We start from the raw sequence: 23,878 nt of genomic DNA on the forward strand, positions 1-23,878 counted from the left end.
CAAAGCTGCTCACAGGCAAGAGTCTCAAGGAGAAAGGTACAAGCCTTCACTCCCTGTGCACACTGGCTTCCCTGGGGACAGACAGCCCATGCCACAAAACCTTTCTGAAGGCCAAAAGGCAGCCCAGACAGTTCTTTGTATGAGCTGAAGGTTAAGAACTGGACTGGAACTGCAATAAACAGCGTCACAGAAGCCAACATTCCCCGTCTACATGAAGCAGTTTCAGTTCATGCTAAAATTATCCTGCTGATAGAGTTTGGCCTGTTTTTTAATAGACAATTTTTAAAAAGGGTTTTAGATTTACAGAAAAATTGAGAAGAGAACACAAAGTTTCCATATACTCCATATCTAGTTTTCCCTATTATTAACATCTTTGTTCAGATTAGTGAACCAGTATTATTATCATTAACTAAAGTCTGTATTGTATCCATATTTCCTTAGTTTTTACCTTATGTCTTTGTTCTGTTCCGAGATCCCATCCAGGACACCATATTACACTTTTTAAATTTTATTTTATTTTTTATTTCTGTGAGTACATGGTAGGTGTATATATTTACAGGATACATGAGATGTTTAATACATGCATGCAACGTGAAATAAACGCATCATGGAGAATGGGGTATCCATCCGCTCAAGCATTTATCCTTTGAGTTACAAGCAATTCAATTACATTCTCTAAATTATTTTAAGATGTACAGTTATTATTGACTACAGTAACCCTGTTGTGCTATCAAATAGTAGGTCTTATTCATTCTAACTACTGTTTTTGTACCCATTAACCTTCCCCGCCTCCCCCAAGCCCCCTCACCACATCTCATTTAGTCTTCATGTCTCCTTAGGTTTCTCTTGGCTCTGACAGTTTCTCAGATGCTTTTTGTTTTTGATGACTTTCAGTTTGGAGGATGATGGGTCAGTTATTTTGTAGAATGTTCTTCTCTTGGGATGATGGGGATTTGGGAGATCACAGAGGTAGATTGCCATTTTCATCACATTATATCAGGGGCGTGTAATATCCACATGACATTACTATTGAAGTTGACCTTGATCACCTGGCTCAGAAAATGTTTGTCAGGTTTCTCCCGTGTTAAGTTACTCACTTTTACCCCTTTCCATACTGTACTCATTGGAAAGAAGTTACTACCTGCAACCCACAGGTAGTGAAGGGGAGTTACACTCTCTTCCTTGGGATCATAGTATCTACATTAATTATTCAGAATTCTTGTGCACAGGAGATTTGTCTCTTCTCCATCTATTTATTTATTCAATCATGTATTTATATTAGTATGGACTCCTGGATATTTATTTTATACTTGGGTTATAACTCAGTACTACTTTATGTATTTTGTTGTTCAAATTGTTCCAGCTTTGGTCATTGGAAGTTCTTTCAGTTGGCTCCTGTCTTTCTTTGACCTACCCCCCAGTCAATGTGGGGTTTAGTTTTGTTTTGTTTTAATCACTTTCTTACTTTCTGGCACTGCAAGAGGCAACTTGTTTCTCAAATCATTCCTTTAGCAGGCCCTGACTTAAGGCAGCCTCAGAAGTAGGTAATTAAAAGAATGTCTCTGCCTTTTATTCATGGAAAGGGATATTTCTAGACTATTTGGCTCCCTGGTGCTCACTTTGGTGAGACTTTTGCTTTGCCTCTCAAACAGAGGTCATTTGTCAAATGTCAAAGGACACCAGAAGCACTAGACTGTAGGAAGAGGAGCACCAGTAACAGTCACAAAGATTGGGATTAGCTGTGGCCTCTGCACCAGCTGAGTGACCTCAGAGCAGGTCGCAACACATCTCTGAGCCCCAGTTTCCTTATATATTCCTTGCAGGGCTTTGTGAAGATGAAAAGCACAGTGCCGAGCCCAAGGTTGTTGCTTAAAAAACGGTTAACCTCGAAGGAGAAAGAATGAGAGCGCAGGTCCATTGTACTGGGATCTCAGGGCTGGAAGGAAGAACAACCAGCTTGCTCCAGCCTCTCCAAACAGCCAGGGCTCCATCAATTCCAAGCTGAACAAATGACTCATGAATTCTAATCCATTCTTCTAGTCTCAGCTTCCCTCTTTCATGCTGGGAGACCAAATTACAGTATTTTATTATTTTGTCTCTTTACTGTGTATTTTATTTATCTCTGTTGTGCTGCCTAGTTTGGGCATTTTTTCAAAAGGCCTACTTGTTCCTACCTGCTATTTGTATTCCTGGTAAAACCATCAAATGCTACAGTGCACCTCTCCCAACTTTCAAGATTTCTGTGTTGTATTCTTGCCATGCTGCTGGCTTCATTAGTTTGGAGCTGAATGCTGAAATTCCACTTACGGTTTGGATTTTGGTCTTCCCTTAGCATGTTTGTCATTTTCCAGACTAGAAATTCTGCTCCTGGACAAGTGGCTATTCCTGGTAGTATCCACCAACCAACCACTAACCAAATAATGGAACAAGTCTTGATAGAATAGAGGTGGGTTGGATCAGACTTCTAATCCTATCTGAAACAGCAGTGCTATGGTCAGCTGTCTGCTGTGGACAGAGCCCCTGGTACACAGTGGAAATTGATGTCTGGATTTCTGGCTTTTCTTCACTAACTTCTAAGAGGTTGGAGCCACCTGTGTCTTATTCACTGTTATATTCCCACAGTGTAGCACAGTGCCTGAAACATAGGAATAGGTGCTCAGTAAACATTTGTTGAATGAATGAAAGGGTTTTTCCAAAAAGTGAATACTCCAGCTTTTCCTTCATGTCCTGATAGATGCAGAAGAGATGCTCTTTTCCTTGGTCCAAAGATGGCTCCATTTTATGTGCCGTGCCATGTGGATTGTTTTCTAAATATTAATTTGAGTTAGAGTTTGGAACGCAGTGCTTTTATAATAGTAGGGGCCTTGGAAAGGGAGATGAATTTCAATACGCATGTCCTCTCACCTGCTTCTCTCTTGAACACTCCCAGCTATCCATACCCCCACATCCTTCCAGGCCTGGCCCCTGCCCAACACCAAGCTGCCTCTCTTCCCAGATCTGCTGAAACATCTTCCTTTAAACGATAGTGGTAACCACCCCTGAAGTGCATCCTCATGGTGGAACATACTCTCTGAAGACACCCCTTATACTGTAATCCTCTCTCTTGTCATCTCATCCTTTATGCTGACTTCATTTCTCCTGTGTTCCTATTTTATCTTCCTAACCTTACTATAAATCCCTTGAGAACAGAGATTGTGTCTCATATTTCTTTATCGTTCTCTCTGTCCTGGCCGCATCCCTGGCCCATGGAAAGTTCTTTATAAAGTTATTCACCTCCAAGCCACTAATTCCTGATCGCTTCCTCCTTTCAAAAAAAAAAAAAAAAAAAGTAGCTAAAGGACTTCAGGAGACCAAGGGGGAGTGGATCACATGAGGCCAGGAGTTCAAGACCAGCCTAGCCAACATGGCGAAACCCTGTCTCTACTGAAAATACAAAAATTAGCCGGGCATGGTGGTGCACATCTGTAATCCCAGCTACTCAAGAGGCCGAGGCACTAGAATAGCTTGAACCTGAGAGGCAGAGGTTGCAGTGAGCGGAGATTGTGCCACTGTACTCCAGCCTGGGTGACAAAGCAAGAATCTATCTCAAAAAAAGCAAAGTAGATAAAGCAGGATGAAAAGAGACTGTTAGAGAAAGGAAAGACAGAAGATGGGACAAGTCAAAGAATCAAAGATCATCAAAAAGAATTGAGCCAAGATAAACCACAATAATACGTTAGGCTACATTGAACTGAAATATCGAGTTGATTAAAAAAAAAAAAAAAAAACAGTGCTACTGAAAGGAACAGGGCAAGAATTATGAGCCAGTTTAGCAATCCCCTCACTGCCTTCCTCACACACATTTCACCACAAAATAGTAGAATCCACTTGACACAATCTCCAGTGTACTCCAACAGTATCTCCTTGTACTGAAGGGTATTTTTGGTGGGGGAGGGCTTGATCTTGTTTGTTTTTGGAGACTTTTTTAAAACAGGGTATTGCTGTGTCACCCAGGCTGGAATTCAGTGGTACGATCATGGCTCACTGTAGTTTGGAACTCCTGGGTTCAAGCGATCCTCCCGCCTCAACCTCCCGAGTAGCTGGGACTACAGGCATGCACTACCACACCCAGCTAATTTTTCTTATTTTATATAGAGACAGGGTCTCACCTTGTTGACCAGGCTGGTCTTGAACTCCTAGTCTCAAGTGATCCTCCTGCCTTGACCTCCCAAAATGCTGAGATTACAGGGGTGACCCACTGTGCCTGGCCCATTTCACTACTAAATAGTAAAATCTCCTTGACATAATCACCAATGTACTCCAACAGAATCTCCTTGTACTGGAGTTTTGTTGAATTAAATATATGTTTTTTTAAATAAACAGACACTTAACTACCTGGAAAGCATCGAACCACAGGTTTTTCAAGCTGGGAGGGATATAAAAGACCAGTCAAAGCTATAATTCTAAATCTAAGGTCCCATGTCTCCTTTCAAAATATGCGTGACCCTCTGGAAATGGTATGAAAAATCAAGTAAAGGCTGTGTAAACTTTTCTGGGGAGAGGATTTATAAACTTTCTCAGAGTCTTAAAGGGGTCATGCTACCAAAAAGTTACAGATCACCGCTCTGGGTTAAGCCCTTGAAGTTACAGACCAGAAGGCTCTGACCCAGAAAGGTTAGGTCGTTTACCCAAGGAAAGACAGCCAGGTGGTAAGAGAGCCAGAATTACAACCCGATTCTCCCGACTTCCGGCTGCCACTTGTCTCTTGCACTGACACCTCCTCGTCTTCTTTTTTTCACTCTAAAGAGAATTTCTTTGTGACAGGATTTGCTCTTGCCGGATTTGACCTGTGGTGTGCTGGGTGCTTTGCTCTGTTACATTTTAAGTATCTTCTATTTGCCTGCTTTCCTTCACCCTAATGATGCCCACAGAGATGTAATTTTCTCACTTTGCTTTTTCTATTATCACCTTCTCTGGCCTTTGCCCACTCTCTTTTCTGCTACATATGGCATGCCTCTGTGTGCCCTTTGTCCTCCCACCCCGATTTTAAGAGAAGTATTTATTCCCGTGTTTTCTGTATTTGCCTGGATGTATTCTTACCGAGCTGATGGTAAGAGTCTTCTGTCTCAGCAGGAAGCTGTTGCTCACGGCAATTACGCCTGCTGTCTTCCTTTTCATTTTCCTTCAGCTCTTGATGAAATTGTGTTTCCAGAAACCCTACGAATTCTTTCTCAGAGTCTTACATAACTCAGGGTATTCGGCCATTTCTTTTCCATCCATATTTTTTTGTTGTTGTTGTCAGGTGCTTGACTCATTTTCTCTCCAAATAATTTGGTGGCGATTTGATCTTCAGTTTCTCTCACGCGGTAGATGCTCGCCTGCATCCAAATGGGTGGCTCAAGACCCAGTCAGTCTGGGTTGGCACTTGTAGCATTAGCTGCAGAATATGGGTCTGAACTTACCAGTTGTGTTGTTTGTGAGTCTGTTTTGTTGATTTTTTTGTTTTGGGACAATTGCTTGTTTGTTTGTTTACTCTTTGGGGAGAAGCGAATGTTAATTTTGGGTCCAATCTTAGGGTTAAAGTTTGAAATGTGTCTTTTTACTTAAGTTACATCCTTTCTACCTTTGAAGAGCGCACCTCTCAGGCAAATTCAACGTGTGTGTGTGTGTGTGTGTGTGTGTGTGTGTGTGTGTGTGTGTGTTCTGGGAATGATTCTAGAGAACATTTCATTAGGGCTGAAATGTGGATTTCAACATTCTCTATAAATAAATCAACACTTGAAGATAAGTTCTCAATTCCACTGCCTCCACCCCACCCAGCCTCAGCCCCTTGCCCTGTCCTACCATCCAGGTGATTCAGCCCCAAAGAAACACCAGTGAAATTAAGGCAGAAATCAGGCCCTTACGTATCACACTAGCATTCAAAGGAGGCCCACAAAGTTATAGAAAGGGATTGGGGATGAGTGGATGAGGGGGTGCAACACAGATAGCGACTCACAAATCTGGTGGCGCTTTCTTTGGGTTGTGGTACTGACTGAGAGTCAATGTGCCTTACAAACAAATGAGAGACTGATTGAATGTCTCTGTGCCCCTGGATCTTGGGACAGGGAAGGAGCAAAGTCATACCAAGTCCCAGTGAATAGGCAAGGGAGTTGAGGAGGGGTGACACTGAGTCTCTGCTATATTTCCTTTTTGGTTCCAAAGATAGGGCAGGATAGGTTCCACAAGGAGTTCATGGCGACCCCCACTCAGAGGCAATGAGGCAGGGCCTGGCATCCTTGGGCTATTACTATAGCAACACATTCACTTGCATCACACTCGTTTTCTTCCATGTGCCATGGTACCGTGGTGAACCTTGAACCCTGCAGGGGCTGCCATCAAAGTTTGATCAATGTGTAAACTATATTTTAGCTGTCATTGAGAACACATACTGGCAATGTTTGCCAGATACAATCTTGAGCTGAATGGGTCACAGTATGCAGCCTGAGGTCTTGTACAAGTTTCTGCCAGAAGAAGGAAACAGCTTCATTGTAACATTGTAATGTCAGGCCATCCTGGTTCAGCAACCTCATCCATACAATGAAAAGATTCAACCTGATCACCCAGAGCAGACTTCCTTAATAAGGGCTAATTCGAGAAAAATAAACATGTCAGGGAGTGAGTGTGCTCATTTGTTCACTCAAAATGCTAATTGCTTTATTGATCTCCATGACAAAAAGTGAATATTATAGCAGTTACTTTGTGAATATAAGGGTATGAGTGAAAATGTAATCATTGTTTTGTTCTACTAAAATATTAATATCTGGAAATTTTTTAGAAGAGGCAATGAGGACACAAGTTTCTAATCTTTTAATCCTTATGCTTGTTTAATGTTGCACCTGAGAATTCACAAAATGCATTTGCCACCTTTATTTCATTTCTTTCTCCAAGACACCCTGAGAGAAAAGCACAATTGCAATCCCTATTTTACACATGGGAAAACTAAGGCTGGAAATAACTTTCTAAGGACAGGGAATGAGAAGTGGAGCTGAAGCTAGAATTCCTTCATTACATGCAATGCATGGTACAGATGTGATTTTTCAATATTGTATAATGAAATGTATCAACATATAGAAGGTTTGCAAAGCGTAACCAATATTTTCCAGATGACCCATGAATGACATCAGAAAATCATACATGCATAAGAGATCCACTCAAAGTACAAGATAGATCAATGCACTTTAATGTAACAGAATAGGAAAAGTTCATTGCTATGGTTTCACAGGTATGTGTGCACCTTCTGGGATATTGGGAGTACTATCAGCCTCCACCCCACTGTATATTAGGAACAATAGACGGGGGGGCAGGGTGGTCACACCGCCTGCAATATTGAGAGCAGTATTCTTCTCTTTTCCCTGTACAATAGGAACTATATCACAGGGGTCTGTACACCTTCTGCGATATTGGGATTAATGTTATCCTCTCCCCCACTGAATGTCAAAAACAATATCACAGAAGGGTGTACACCCCCTGCGATATGGCCAGTAATATCATCGTCTCTACCTTTGGATACTAGGAACAACATCACAGAGGGTGTGTACACTGCCCTGCGATATTGGACATAATGTTATCCTCTCTTCCCCTGGATATTAGGAACGATATCCCTGGTGGTGGGAGGTGGAGTACATTAAGAACAATTTCACTGGGTGGGTGTACACCCCCTGTGATATTGGGTGTAGTATCATCCTCTCTTCCCTAGGATGTTAAGAACAGGATCACAGGAGGGGTGTACAGCCACAGCCCCTGCGTTATTGGGAGTAATAGCATCTTCTCCCCCTCTCGATATAAGGAACAATATCCCAGGGTGGGTGTACATCCCCTGCGATATTGGGCATAATGTCATCATCTCCCAACGTGGATATTGGGCATAGTGTCACAGGGGGATGTACACCTTCTTCGATACTGGGAGTAATATCATCCTCTCCCCTCAGGATTGTAGGCAAAATATGGAAGGGGTTTTACAACTCATGTGATATGGGCAGTAATATCATCCTCTCCCCACCTAGATGTTAGGAACTGTATCACAGGCGGCTGTACACTTCTTGCGATATTGGGAGTCATATCATCCTCTCCCATCATGGATATTAAGAACAATATTACAAAGGAGGTGTACACCCTCTGCAATATTGAGAGTAATACTAAGCTCTCCCCTTCGGGATATTAGGAACAATACCACAGGAGGTGTGTACAACCCCTGCAATATTGGGACTAATATCATCCTCTCCCCTGAATATAAGAAACAATATTACTGGAGGATGTACACCCCCTGTGATATTGGGAGTCATATCATTTTCTCTCCTTCTGGATATTCAGAACAATATCACAGTGGGTGTGTACACCCCCTGCAATATTGCCACTAGTATCATCGTCTCCCTCTCAGGATATAAGCAACAATATCACAAGGGGGTGTACACCCCCTGAGATATTGGGGGTAATATCTTCCTCTCCCCGCTGGCTATTAGAAACAATGTCACAGAAGGGGTGTACACCCCCTGCTCTATTGGGAGTGACATCGTCCTCTCCGTCCCTGGATATTAGGAACAGTATCACTAGGGAGCATACACCTCCTGCAATATTGAGACTAATATCATCCTCTCACTCCCTGGATATTAGGAACTATATCACAGGGGTGGTGTACACCCCCTGCGAAATCGGAAGAAATATCATCCTCTCCACCTTTGGATGTTAGGGACAATATCACAGGGGAGGTCTACACCCCCTGTGATACTGGGAGTCATATCATCCTCTCCCACCCAGGATATAAGGAACAAGATGACCAAAGTGATGTACACCCACTGCGATAGTTTCAATAATGTCATCCTCTACCCCCTGGCTATTAGGAATAACATCATAGAGGGGTGTACGCTTTCTTCGATATTGGGAGTAATATCATCCTCTCCCCGCTGGATATCAGGAACAAGTCTATTAATTATTAATATTAATAAATATAATAAAAATTAATAGTAATCATCGATATTAATAATCACAATAAAGATAGTAAAAATTAATACTGGTTAAAAATGTTAATGATTATTAGTATTAATAATTAATAGTAAGATCACTATTAATAATAAAATAATGATATTAGCAATTAATGTTATTTAAATCAATACTAAGTGATGTTGGTAATAAAATAATAATTAATATTAAGAACTAATAATATTGTTAAATGACATTAAAATGAATAATTAATTTCAAGAGTGCATAATCATATATTTAAAATAATTATCCATAATTAATAATGGTATCCTATTAATTAATAGTATCATTGATAATTATTAAAATCGATCATTGATGTTTAATAATTAATCATATTATTACTCCTAATACCGCAGGGAGTGTACACCTACCTACCTGTGATGTTGTTCCTAATATCCACAGACGGAGAGCATGATTTTAGTTTTAATATCACAGTAGGTGTACACTCACCCTGTGACACTGATCCTAATATCCAGGGGGGTAGAGTATGACATGACTCCCAACATAGCAATGAATGGACAGCCGCCCGGTGATATTGCTCCTAATATTCATGAAAGAAGGATATGATATTTCTCCCAATATCGCAGGGAGGGTACAGCTCTTCTGTGATATTGTTCCTAGTATCCGGAGGGGGAGAGGATGACAATAATTCCAGTATCGCAGGCTGTGTTCACCCACCCTGTGTTATTGTTATTAATATCCTGGAAGGGAGAGGATGATATTACTCCCCGTAGAGCAGGAGGCGTACACCCAGCCTGGAATATTGTTCCTAATATCCATGGAGGGGAGAGACTGATATTACTCCAATATGGCAGGGGGTGAACATCCACCCTGTCATATTCTTCTTAACATTCCAAGGCCGAGAGGCTGATATTACTCCCAGTATCGCAGACACTGAACACCCCCGTGTGTTACTCTCCACCTCTGGCTATTACAATCCATGGTGGACTCACAGCCTGGTGCCTCACCCCCCTGCGATATTGCCTACAATCCTGAGGGGAGAGGATGATATTGTTCCCAATATCGAAGAAGGTGTACATCCCCCTGTGACACTATGCCCAATATCCACGTTGGGAGACGATGACATTACACCCAATATCGCAGGGGATGTACACCCACCCTGGGATATTGTTCCTTATATCGAGTGGGGGAGAAGATGCTATTACTCCCAATAACACAGGGGCTGTGGCTGTACATGCCTCCTGTGATACTGTTCTTAATATCCTAGGGAAGAGAGGATGATACTACACCCAATATCACAGGGGGTGTACACCCACCCAGTGAAATTGTTCTTAATGTACTCCACCTCCCACCACCAGGGATATCGTTCCTAATATCCAGGGGAAGAGAGGATAACATTATGCCCAATATCGCAGGGCAGTGTACACACCCTCTGTGATGTTGTTCCTAGTATCCAAAGGTAGAGACGATGATATTACTGGCCATATCGCAGGGGGTGAACACCCTTCTGTGATATTGTTTTTGACTTTCAGTGGGGGAGAGGATAACATTAATCCCAATATCGCAGAAGGTGTACAGACCCCTGTGATCTAGTTCCTACTGTACAGGGAAAAGAGAAGAATACTGCTCTCAATATTGCAGGCAGCGTAACCACCCTGCCCCCCGTCTATTGTTCCTAATATACAGCGGGGTGGAGGCTGATAGTACTCCCAATATCCCAGAAGGTGCACACACACCTGTGATATAGTTCCTAATATCCAGCGGGAAAGAGGCTGATTTTACTTTCGATATCGCAGTGGGTGTACACCGCCCCCAACCCCAGGGTATTGTTCCTAATATCCAGGCGGGAAGTCAATGACATGGCTGACAATATCGAAAGGGGTGGACACCTCTTCTGTGATATGGTTCCTGATATCCAGGGGGTGAGTGGATGATATTACTCCCAATAAAGTAGGAACCGTACAGCCACCTTGGGATTTTGTCCTTAATAACCACAGGGGAGAGGTGATATTACTACCAATATTGCAAGGGGTGTACACCCCTCCTGTGATATTGTTTCTGATATCCAGGAAAGGAGATGATATTACTACCAATATTGAAGGGATGGACTGCCCCCATGGGATATTGTTCTAAAGATACAGGTTGAAAGAGGATGAGATTCCATCCAATATAACAAGGGGCGTACACCCCGCCTGTGGTATAAATCATAAAACCTAGAAGAAGAGAGAATGACATTGCTTCCAAAAACACACGGGGTGTACACCCACCCTGTGATATTGTTCCTGTCATCTAAAGGAAGAGATGATGATACTACTCCCAATACCGGAGAAGGTACACACCCCCCTGTGATATTGTTCCTCATAACTTGTGGGGGAGAGCATGATATTACTTCCGATATGACAGTGGCTTGACACCCAGTCTGTGATACTGCTCCTAATTTCCAGTAGGTAAAGTATGATGTTCCTGCCAAGAGAGTAGTGGGTGTACAGCCACCCTGTGATATTTCTCCGAATATTCAGGGAAACACAGGACGACATTACCTCAAATCTCCCAAAAAATGTACACCCATTGTGTGATATGGTTCCTAATATCTGGAGGTGCAGAGGATGGTATTCGTTCTCCTATCGCAGGCTGTGTACACACAACCTGCGAAATTGTTCCTAATATCCTGAACAAGAGACTGCTAATAATGGACACACATTGCAACGGGGAGTAATTGGCTATTACGATCCACATCGCAGGGGGTGAGGCACCAGCAGTTCAGAACACCAGCCCTGCCCCAACCTTGACCCAGACAGTGGGTGTCATGAGACCACCTCAGGGTGGGTGGCAGCTCAGCTCTAAGGTATCCCTGCTGCCAAAGACCAACTGTTCCTGCTAGTTTGAATCTGGCCACAGGGTCTCTGTTGATGAGACAGATGACCATGAGGCAGACACCCTGAAATCTAACACGACAGAGCTCAACACCCCCATGAGAGGCACGATAGCATGCAGACTTTGCAGACATACTAGCGAAGGCCACAGCAGGCCCTGAGTGAGGAGCAATCTGACCAAGATCCTGGGGTCCTGCCACACAGCCCTTAAACCAGGGACTGGAAACTGTTTCCCTAAAGAGCCAAGAGTCAGTATTTTCAGCTTTGCCAACTGATCTTTGCCTCAAGGATGCAACTCTGCCATGGCTGCATGACAGCAGCCTTCTGCAGGTGGCCTGTGAAGAGATGGCCATGACTGCACCCTCATAAAACTTTACTTATGGACATGGAAACTTCTCAGTGTCATGAAGTGTTATTTTTTTATTTGTTCAACCATTCAGAAATGTAAAATCCATTCTTGATTCACGGGCCACAAGAGCAGGCAGGGACAGGCTGCCCCTTGCCGACCTCTGGAATGAGCTTAGAGAAGGAAAGGACAGGCTGGGCCAGTGCAGCCTCCTCACAGCGGATTCGCTGCAGGAGGGTCCTTCTTAGCAACCACTTCTCATCCTTCATCTTGGCTTCAAGTGCAGTTCAGGTGGAGAGAGAACAGAACTGGCCTCAGCAACAAGAAAGGAAGGAGATGCAGGGTCAAGCAGCCGTGTGGATCGATCACACTCAACATTCACACCAAGCAGAGCACAGGCAGGACCAGCCGGGGGGGCCGAAGTGGAGGCTCTCTGGGGTGGAGGACCTCTGGGTGAGCAAGATTCTCTACCTAAAACTCATATAGAAGTTCTACACAGCAGTAGTTACAGAAAACACACACTAAGAAAAAGGCCAAAATAAAAATAGGACACCAAGTTTGGCCAACCGGGTCTCACAAGCCAGTAGGTAAGAAAGCCCAGGAGGGCCCACCAGAGGAGCTGGGGGTGGGTTCCTGCCTGCAGGGGGCCTGGGACACCTCATTCCCACCGATGACGACCCAAGCTTTGGGAAGGAAGCTGTCAGAGTCACCCAGTGAGCTGATCAGAGCTGGAGCAGATGAGGAGCCCTGGCCACGTCCCTGTGCGGGCTGAGAAGCTGGGGTGCAGGCATACCCCCAGGGGCAGATGCAAACAGTGGACCATGGGCCCTCCTCCTGCCCAGAGGATGCTCAGCTCCCAAGGGACCACCAAGGCCTGGAACCCAGGGACACACCACCTGACCATCATGACCAGGCCTCCTGGACCAGGCAATGTCCAGTACAGGCAGGCAGTCTGGGCTTGGGGCCAGGACAGGGGTGGATAGTCCTGCTAGGCAGGGCTCCTTCTCCCTATCAACTGGGCTGGTTGCACTGCAGTTTTGGTTCTGGCAACATATTGCTGCCAACTTTGGCCACACCAGTCCCTGGCTCCCTGGCTAGGCCCAGTGCTGTCCAACCCACCTACACAGGCCCCACACACCCAGTGCCCACCAGGCTCCTGTCAGCCAGGAGGACCCATGCTCATCCTCTGAGGTATCCGTGGGAGCCTGCATCCCACAGAGACCCACAGCTCAGGGCCAACCTCCATGGGGGCCTCTTGGTTGTGGTGGCAGGGGCGGGGGGGAGTTGACCTCCAGCCCTCCCATCCTGGCCACTGTGTTTTGTGGGGATCATTCAGTCCTGGGAGATTCCTGGGGACCCCAATAGGAAGAGAACAGGGTGGTCATGGCAGCCTCAGCCCCCAGGCTCTGGGCCCAAGTGCAACAGTCCTTTGGTTCTGGTTTAATCTGGGCGGTAACAACAGGTCATGTCATTCACACAAGGATTGGCTTCAATTCATCAAGGGACTGTGGAGGACACAGATCAGTCTCCAGGGCCAGTTACACCTGGTGGCTTAGCCAGTGCAGGCTGGGGAGTGGAAAAGCTGACCCCTGACCTCCCCACCTGCCCTGCCCACCAGATGCCAGTAGCGGCCAGGGATCCCTGACTTCAGGCAGAGGCAGGCAGCACAGTTGCTGCCTCCTTTGATCCTATCCCAGGGTCCACAGGGCCTGGAGAAACCTGGCAGGAGCTGAGTTGCGAGAATCAGGCAGGGGGATGCCAAGTGAAGAATGTGAGGGACTGGGTATGAGGGGCACTAAGGGCACAGGGTATGCTTCCCCTGGGGAGGTGGCAGTGGGACATATAGTAGCCAAGCCTCCGCAGATCCCACCCTGCTACCAGGCACACGTGGTGCCCATACCCACCCCAACGGCTGCAGGAAGTTTCTTCATCAACAAAAGGGGAGGACGCACCCACCTCCACAGAGGCATTGGTGCCCACACACATCAGAGAAGAAAATTCCTGCTGTGCCCAAGGTGTGGGGAAAGGGGCAATGTCCCCTTCCTCCCCATGGTAGGTCCAAAATTACCTGCTCCTGCCCGCACCCCCACCCCCACCCCCAACTCCACAAGCTGCTGACCTCCACCACAGTGCCATGCCACGTGCCAAGAACAGCTCAGCGGTACATCCCAAAGGGTGCTATCCTGGAGCGGCTGTGCTGGGCAAGGGACACGTTTCCTAGTCACAGAGGTTTTCTTTCTTTCCCACTCACTGGCCCTGTGCCTCAGTTTCCCCCACTGTGGCACAGTGTAGAAATCCCATCTTGCAGGTTAGGAATCCAGAAAGGTCGCCACACCCGGTGAAATGGGGGGTGAAACTCACTGCCTTGGACCTCTTGCTCCAGGACTGATGTCCACTGGGACATGGCCAGGCCAGCATCCTGGGGAGGGCTGCATTCCCTGCCTGGGGAACCTTGCTCCCAGTTAGGGATCACTGGAGTTGAGGCCCCTAATGGATTGGGGGAGACACAGGGGTAGAATGGAGGTAGCCCCATCATACAGGCCTGTGTAGACCCCAGAAAACAAGCATTGAGTTGATTCTTATCTGAAGCTGGCCACCTGAAAGTATATGGGCTTTGGGGTGTGATGAGGGCCTGGGGTCAGGGAACAAAGTGTTCTGGTTTGGACACACAGGAAGTTCTCTGCAGCTCTCTCAGGTACAGGATATGTTGCTAAGTAAATGCTTTTAAAAACCCTAGGAGGAGGGGGCACCCAGAAGGGGCCCTGAAGCCAAGGGCAAGGTCCAGCCTTTCCACCTCGCCAGCTGAAGACATGCTGGAGGATAATTCTCCAGAGTTTCATAACAAAGAAGAGAAAAAAGAAATCAAAAAGACCTGGAGGACAGGCAAGCTAATGAGGGCTTACTGGGATTACCCTGCCTAATCCTCAAAACAAGCCTTCCCTCTCTGTCCTCTGGGCCAGGTGAGGAAACAGGTCACAGTAGGACATTCAGACCCTGGGCAGGCAGCTGGCAGCCTGGAGCCCAGGAGGTCCAAACAGACTGTCCCAACCCCAGCCCTCAGCCAGGAGTGGCTCCACCCACAACTCATTCACTGGTAAATCAGGCTGACTGGGCTGCCTGCCCTTCCCCAATCCCCCTCACTCACCAGGCAACAGCCTCCCTGCTCGTGGCTGCCAGACTGCGGATGGCAGTGCACGCCCCCTTCATTCTGGCTTCTCAGCTGCCCACCAGGCCATCCCTCTCTGCCAGGCCACCTGGAACCTGGCAGTGTGCATGCGGGGTGGACAGCACCTGGAACACTTGGGCCGGCTTGGCTGGGGGCTGTGGTTCCTGTGCAGGGTGGCGTTAGCGCCCCATCCCATTCCCTGGCCCCATGGCCCCTCTGAGAAGACCCTCCTCGGGCCGGGCGCGGTGGCTCAAGCCTGTAATCCCAGCACTTTGGGAGGCCGAGGCGGGCGGATCACGAGGTCAGGAGATCGAGACCATCCTGGCTAACATGGTGAAACCCCGTCTCTACTAAAAAATACAAAAAACTAGCCGGGCGTGGTGGCGGGCGCCTGTAGTCCCAGCTACTCGGAGGCTGAGGCAGGAGAATGGCCTGAACCTGGGAGGCGGAGCTTGCAGTGAGCCGAGATCGCGCCACTGCACTCCAGCCTGGGTGACACAGCGCGAGACTCCCTCTCAAAAAAAAAAAAAAAAAAAAGAAGACCCTCCTCATACTGCCAGGCCTTGACCACCAGTAGCCCCATATCCAGGAGGCATCGACGTGCTCACCTCTGATTGGCAGTGGGCATGCAACCCTGGGGCAGACCCCTTAGAACCCCAGGTATGAGACAGCTAGGTGAGTGTAAGGGTGGCATCAGAGCAAAGGGGGCCTGCCGCTCCACACCTGTGGGTATTTCTCGAAAGGTGGAGACGAGAGACTGAGAAAGGAAATAAGACACAGAGACAAAGCATAGAGGAAGAAAAGTGGGCCCAGGGGACCTGCACTCAGCAAACAGAGGACCCGCACCGGCACTGGTCTCTGGAGTTCCCTCAGTATTTATTGATCACTATCTCTACTATCTCGGCAAGGGGGATGTGGCAGGACTACAGGGTAGTGGTGGGGAGAGGGTCAGCAGGAAAACATGTGAGCAAAGGACTCTGTGTCATAAATAAGTTTAAGGAAAGGTGCTGTGCTTCGATGTGCATGTCGGCCAGATTTATGTTTGACTTTAAACATCTCCGTGCAGTAAAGAGCAGTATTGCCGCCAGCATGTCTCACCTCCCGCCATAAGGCGGTTTTCTCCTATCTTAGTAAATAGAATGTATGGTCAGGTTTTACACTGAGACATTCCATTCCCAGGGATGAGCAGGAGACAGATGCCTTCCTCTTATATCAACTGCAAAAAGGCCTTCCTCTTTCACTAATCCTCCTCAGCACAGACCCTTTATGGGTGTCGGGCTGGGGGACAGTCAGGTCTTTCCCTTCCCACGAGGCCATATCTCAGGCTGCCTCAGTGGGGAGAAACCTTGGACAATACCCAGGCTTTCTTGGGCAGACGTCCCTGAGGCTTTCCACAGTGTACTCTGTCCCTGGATACTCGAGACTGGAGAATGGCGATGACTTTTACCAAGCATACTGCCTGCAAACACATTTTTACTAAGGCACATCCTGCACAGCCCTAAATCCATTCAACCTGGAGTCCATACAGCACATGCTTCTGTGAGCACAGCGTTGGGGCTAGGGTTACAGATTAACAGCATCTCAAGGCAGAAGAATTTTTCTTAGTACAGATCAAAATGGACTTTCTTATGTCTTCGTCTTTCTACATAGACACAATAACAGTCTGATCTCTCTTTCCCCCGCACAGAGAGTGTCACCACTGTATGTCAGCCACTGGGGGACAGGCTTCAGCTTACACCCACCTTCCAAATTCCACCCTCTCACCTTGGCAGAAGCTGGCCAGGAATTGGGGCCAATGGATGGGTGGGGTCTGCAGACGACACCGTGTTCAGGTCCCCATGACAGCCTCACACATGGGTGGTGGCCCTGCAGTTCCAGGTACCACACACACGCCAACCCCTGCTCGGGCCCTGATCTTTGAGCGGGGGAGCAACAGAACCCGGGCACTGACTCCACAGTGCCACTCACACCCACAGACGATTCTCCACACAGGCATCAGGTCTCGGTCCTGGCCACCACCCCCTGCAGGGCCTCAGCTCTTTCCCGGGACTCACGTGGTCCTTCCTCACATGCAGCTCTGGTAGGATGCATTGCTCTGTACCCAGGGGCTCTGAGGTGACAATGGCCACGGTCATGCAGAGTGCAAGGGCACAGGTTGGGCGCCCATTGTGGGGACACTGACTGCAGCACTCCCAGACTATCATCGGGCATGCTGGCCCCCGGCTTAGCTAGGGCACCAGTGGTAGGAGTGCACTGCTCTGGACTCTGCAGGAGGAGGACCACTGTCACCACATCTTTATGTTCTCCTGCTGGTGTCACTCTGTGCTTCTCATCTCCTTGTTATAGGATTCAGGGCAGACTCTCTGAACACCATATATATATATACACACACACACACAAACATATATATATGTTTTTAATTTTCAAAAATGTATTATTCATGTTAACATGTAATGGGTTTATTACTATTGTTTCTAAGTGAATTAATATTTTAACATATTTTCAGTTTTAATTTCTAATATGGTAAATATGGATATATATAACCCATATAAACAAAATTTCTTTGGAGTTCACAATAATTTTTTTTTTTTGAGACAGGGTCTCACTCTGTCACCCAGACCTCTGCTCACTGCAACCACCGCCTCCCGGGTTCAAGCAATTCTCCTGCCTCAGCGTCCAGAGTAGCCGGGACTACAGACACACATTACCACACCCGGCTAAGTTTTGTAATTTTTGGTAGAGACAGGGTTTCACTGTGTTGGCCAGGCTGGTCTCAAACTCCTGGCCTCAAGTAATCCACCCGCCTCAAGCAATCCTCCCAAATGTGAGCCACTGCACCTGGCCACAATAATTTTTAAGAATGTAAAAAGGACTTTTTGGTCCTGAGACCAAAAAGTTTGAAAACTGTTATACAATCAGCCAGCTGCTATATTGACAAAATAGACTTTAAGACAAAAATCATTGTGAAGTATAGAGAAGGTCATTACATGATGATAAAAGATTCACTTCACCAGGAAGATGTAAAAATTCTAAGATTGTATGCACTTTAAAAAAATAGTCTTAAAATACGTTAAGCAAAAATATATTTGTCCCTTGGCATCCAGCAGGAACTGGCTCCGGGACCCCACCTCACCATGGATACCAAAATCCCCAGATGCTCATGTCCCTGATAGACACTGGTGTAGTATTTGCACATAACCTGTACATATCCTCCCATATACTTTAAATCATCCCTAGATTATTTATAACATCTTCTACAAGGTAAATGTTATGTAAATAGTTGTAATACTGTGTTACTTAGGAAATGATGACAAGAAAAACAAGTCCATACAGGTTTAGTACATGATTTAGCACATATATTTTTGATTATTTTCAATCTGCAGTTGGTTGACTCCACAGATGTATAACCCAAGGACAGAGAGGCTGACTGTATATATAAAGCATAGAAATTGGCAAATCACCACCATAATGGAAGATTTCATTTCATCTCTCTCAATTATTGTTAAGTCAAGCAGGCACAAGTGAGTCCAGAGATTCTATCTCAGGTTCTGGCAGAAAAGAGATGCTACACTCAGATGGTGAGCGTATAGAGTATAACAAAGAAATATTCACAAGGAATGGTGAGGTTAAGAGACACTAACTGAGGATGGCTGGAGAGACACATCCAGAGCTAGCAACAGGAGCACCAAGAACCCAGGCCAGGGAGTGGTCACCGACACCAATAGAGGGAGAGCAGCAGCTGAAGGAGAGGGTGCACACCAGCTCAGTGGCCTTGGACAGGGCATTGCAGTCTTTGCCCTGCAATAGCCTGGCAGGACGGAGTTCGGTGAATGAGTACTCTGACCTTTTTCTCTATCACTTTCCAGTCTCCCATTGGGTGAGCCCAAGGAAGCCCGGGAGCAAGGGCGTCCTTGCTACAGATCACACAGGCAGCCTGCTGATGCACAAGGCAGGATGAGGAAATGTGGAGAGGGGCTCTGGAGGGCAGAGGGAGAATTCTAGCGCACAAAGAGATGATCTGAACAACACAATGCACTGGTCTCCTTTTCTGGATTAAAAAAAGAACACTGGATCCAACAATTAAGGAATACACATTCCTCGCAAGCACACAACTGGAACATATACAAAAATCGGCCACAGTTCTAGGCCAACAAGCAAGTCTCAGCAAAAGTTAAAAAGTCCATATCAAACAAAACTTGTTCTTTGATCACAAAACATTTCAGTGGTATGGGATTAAAGTCAATAACAGAAAAAAAAATGCAACTGAACCCCACATGTTTGGAAAGTTTTAATACACACTTCTAATTACTCAAAGAAAAAAATGCAAACCCAGATAGACTCAGAAATGAATGATAATGAAAATACTGCATATCAAAGTTTGTAGATGTAGCAAAATAGTACATAGAGGGAAATGTATATCCTTAAATGTCCATACTAGAAAATTTTAAAACAGAAGTAATAAGCTAAGCATCCAATTTAGACATTAGGAAAAATAAAGTGATTGTGTGAGTCTGTTTTGCATTGCTATAAAGGAATACCTGAGACAGAATAATTTCTAAAGAACCCAAGAGATTTACTTTGGCTCATGGTTCTGCAGACTGTACAGGAAGCATGGCACCAGCATCTGCTTCTGGTGAGGCCTCAGGAAGCTTCCAATCACGGCAGAATGTAAAGGGGGAGCAGACATGTCACATGGAGAAAGATCTCATTGAATTCATAGAGTGAGAAGTCACTCATTACCACAAGGATGGTACCAAGCACTCATAAGGGATCAACCCCCATGACCCAAACACTTCCCACTGGGCCCACCTCAAATGCTGGAGGCCACATTTCAACATGAGATTTGGAGGGGACAAACATCTAAATTATAATGGTGATAAAAAATATGAAAGGAGAAAAGAATGAAATAGAAAACAAAGATCAAATAGAGATGATTAAGCCAAATGTTGGTTCTACAATTAGACTAATAAAATCTTTGTGAGACCAATTTGAAAAAAAGGAGGACTGGCACGGTGTCTCACGCCTGTAATCCCTGTATTTGGGGAGGCTGAGATGGAAAGATGGCTTGAGCCCAGGAGTTTGAGAGCAGCCTAAACAACATAGTCAGACCCCACCTCTACAAAAAGTAACTTAAAAATTTAGCTGGGCATAGTGTTGCTTGCATGTGGTCCCAGCAAGTCCAGGAGTTACAAATTGTAGTGAGCTCTGATCATGCCACTACACTCCCGCCTGGGCAACAGGAGTGAGACCCCATCTCAAAAAAAAGAAGAAAGAAAGGAAGGAAAGAAAGAAGAAAGAAAGTTAAAGAATAACAGGGGAGAAAGTAAGAAAACACAAATTAAACATTGCATCTCTGCTTCCCTTTTCACAGCCTCAGACCCACATTCCCAACCTCCAGCCATCCTTTTTTTAGCTCTATGTGAGCTGAAAGGGTGTGTTTGAGATTAGAGGCTAAATGAGCAAAGTATTCATCTGAATTGGGTGACTTTATAGAATCTGCTGAGATTCTGCACGCTCTACCGTATCTTCTGACTAGCCCCTCTGGGATCTCTGCTCCTGGGTGTGTATGAGGGTCCTGGCTGTGCAGAGAGCAGGCATTGCTATCTAAACAAGAATAACCAGAGCACAGGATGCTGAGCGCCTGAAGTGGAGGAATTGCGCCGACGCTCCTGGAAAAACCCGTGCCGACCTGGGAAGCTAACCGAGCAGAAGACAGATCTGAGCCCCGCGCCATCGTTTTATCTATGGCCGGCTCTGTGCTTGCTATTCATAAGCCGTGTGAACACTGCCATTCAGGTGGGATTTGGGGTGCTGAAGGGCTCTCCATTGCTACAGAAAATCTTTTTGTTGTGCTGTTTGGGGAATTTTCTTTTGCTTTTTGTATTTTCCATTTTTCTTCTGCTGCTTTATAATACCTTTTCTACAGGGACCACAAATCCCTTCACAGTGCTCAGTCATCTTTGTAAAATGGAGACCCATTTACACGTGCTATCTCAAGATGTGTGGGCCAGAAATGAAACGCTCACCCAAATCATCCAGACCCCAGGCTTTTATATTCATGGAAGACTGTGAAAGGTAAAAAGAACTGTGAACCAGGTGCAAAGAGTCATTTCCAGCTTCATAATTACTGAGGGGAAACGGTATTTCAAAACCATAGGCATGGAACTGAGGTTGGCAGGGACAGAGGTGCTATAACACACATTAAATCATTGCAAACGGCACCATCCATTATAAATTAGTAATATCAACACTCTATTGCTGAATACGCTTTTAAAACGGAAATGGAGTCGTTTATTTTCTCCCATCAAAAGCTGGTCGAGTCCTTTTGACTCTTGAAATGACCAGTCATTAATCTGCTGAAATGTTCCATGTAGTTAGAAAGAAATCCCTGCATTCCAATTTATTGAAAACTCAATTCAGAATTTAATTTAAAACATCAATATTCTTCATTCGGAGAAACATTCCCCAAATAACTTTTCCTTTCCAATTTTAATTAAAAGAACAGTCTGAGAATGGCATTTTCTGTTGCTCTACACGCTCATTAAAAACAAACATGGACAAAAATTGATTGATATTATCCCTTGTGGTAATGACTTTAAAATTTTCACTCTGGCCATTTATAATCTTCATAAATAAGTAAAATATGTATCTCTACTTATTTAACCACTAAGGAAACATAACTCATTGTCCCCCAGTCATTTCTTCAACACATTAGAGCTCTGACTTGAAAAAAAAATTTTTTTCTGTGTTAATATCTGAGTATGATGAGATCTCCATGGACCATTATTAGTCTTTTCTATTTTTATCTTAAACTTAGATTACTCTTGTGTAGGCATAAAGCCACCTTCCATGCTTTTTAATTCTATGAACCGGAAATAAGAAACAATATTTATAGATGATCTCTGAAATTGCCCAGTAAATACAGCACGTAATGATTTGACTGGCCTCCCCGAGGTGTGTGTCATGTCGGTATTTGTATTTCTACTATCTATCAAACCTAAGATATAGACAAGGCAATAGATCTCTAGTCTAAAGCTCATTACACAGGACTGTAATTCTTTTTATTTCTTTATAAGAATTACCATAAGCAAAATCTGAATGTTTTCTTATTTCAATCTATTTTTCCTCTTTTGAAACCTGAATGTTATCCTTCTTAGAAATTGTAATGTAATTCCATGATGATTCATATTGCAAAGAGGTTACAAATACACATGCAGGCCTGCCTTTAGGGTACAAGGGGCTCATCTTATTTAAATTAGAGCATGGCTCCTATACAAGAATAATACTGAATTTTCAACCAAAATTGCATAAGTCTAGCATGTAAGTGATGTGTAAATGAAGTGCTCCCTGAACAGGCATTAAATGCGCATTAAGAGGGAAGACCATAACAGTCCATCATTTCAATGGTCCCAGTCCAAAAGTGCTTGAGTCACTTTGACACAACAGAGTGTGACAGCTTCATAGGCACTGTTTCAGGCTGCTGGGTCCAAGCCCAGTGGAAAAGTGCAAATGAAAATCGGCCCAACGAGTCACCGATGGCCATGGCCCAGGCTCTGAGTGCCAGTTGGCACAGTCCATCACTTTTCCAGACTGGGCTCACCAACTTGATCCACAGGAGGGAGGATTTTACATGATTTTGCTCTAAGTAAATGATGAGCAACTGATGTGGAAGTAAGCCAATCAGATAACTTTAGGTTTGAATCCAAACCCTGGGCAATGGTTTCCAGGTACTCATCAAAGAGATAGGAACAGCCCCTGGAACAGCACAGAGGGAACAGTCTCTTGGGATTTGATGTTCCAACCTTTGCCTCACATACAAAGGTATGTGGGGTGAATGCCTAAAAACTCATCTTCCCCTACAGGGATTCAGAATAAAAGCATTCTATGTTTTTCCAGTCCAGGGCTAATATCTGTATATCTTTCACTATAAAATGAGTCCCCCATGAAACAGTCCAACTTCAGTTATTACTGAAGTAATACATCCATTCATGTAGGAAAATTGATCCAATGCTATTATGTCAGGGATGAGATTGCTACACATTCAGGACCTAGTAACAAGCCTTGAACATGATAGAAACTCAAAATTATATTACACAAGTCAACCTTGACTTATTTCTTAACTACCAAAGGTGGATTTGCACCATCTATCTATGCACTTTTATTCAATACCCTAAGCCTGCATTTGCACTATGTTTAGCTGGAATCGAGAATGAAATCTATACCACAGGATGCAATGTCATCATGACTTTGTGAGAAAATTACCCATAATATGGCCTCATTAGTATCATTCTCCACTGATATCATCAACCCACTGAAAATTCCACTTCTAGGTTATACTGTTGAAGAAACATATCTTAGACCTAATAATTAAATATCTAAGTGTTGGCATCAAAGAATATATTCCAGGAAATAAATATATACATATACGTACATACACACGGCACAATCATCAGACCTCATATATTTTCCAAATAACCTTTTCTTTTCAAGAGAAATATAAACTTTTGCATTTTTATAACATTTCTTTTTAAATGT

Source organism: Theropithecus gelada, chromosome 12, assembly GCF_003255815.1.
Source record: "Theropithecus gelada isolate Dixy chromosome 12, Tgel_1.0, whole genome shotgun sequence".
NCBI classification, from domain to species: Eukaryota; Metazoa; Chordata; class Mammalia; order Primates; family Cercopithecidae; genus Theropithecus; species Theropithecus gelada.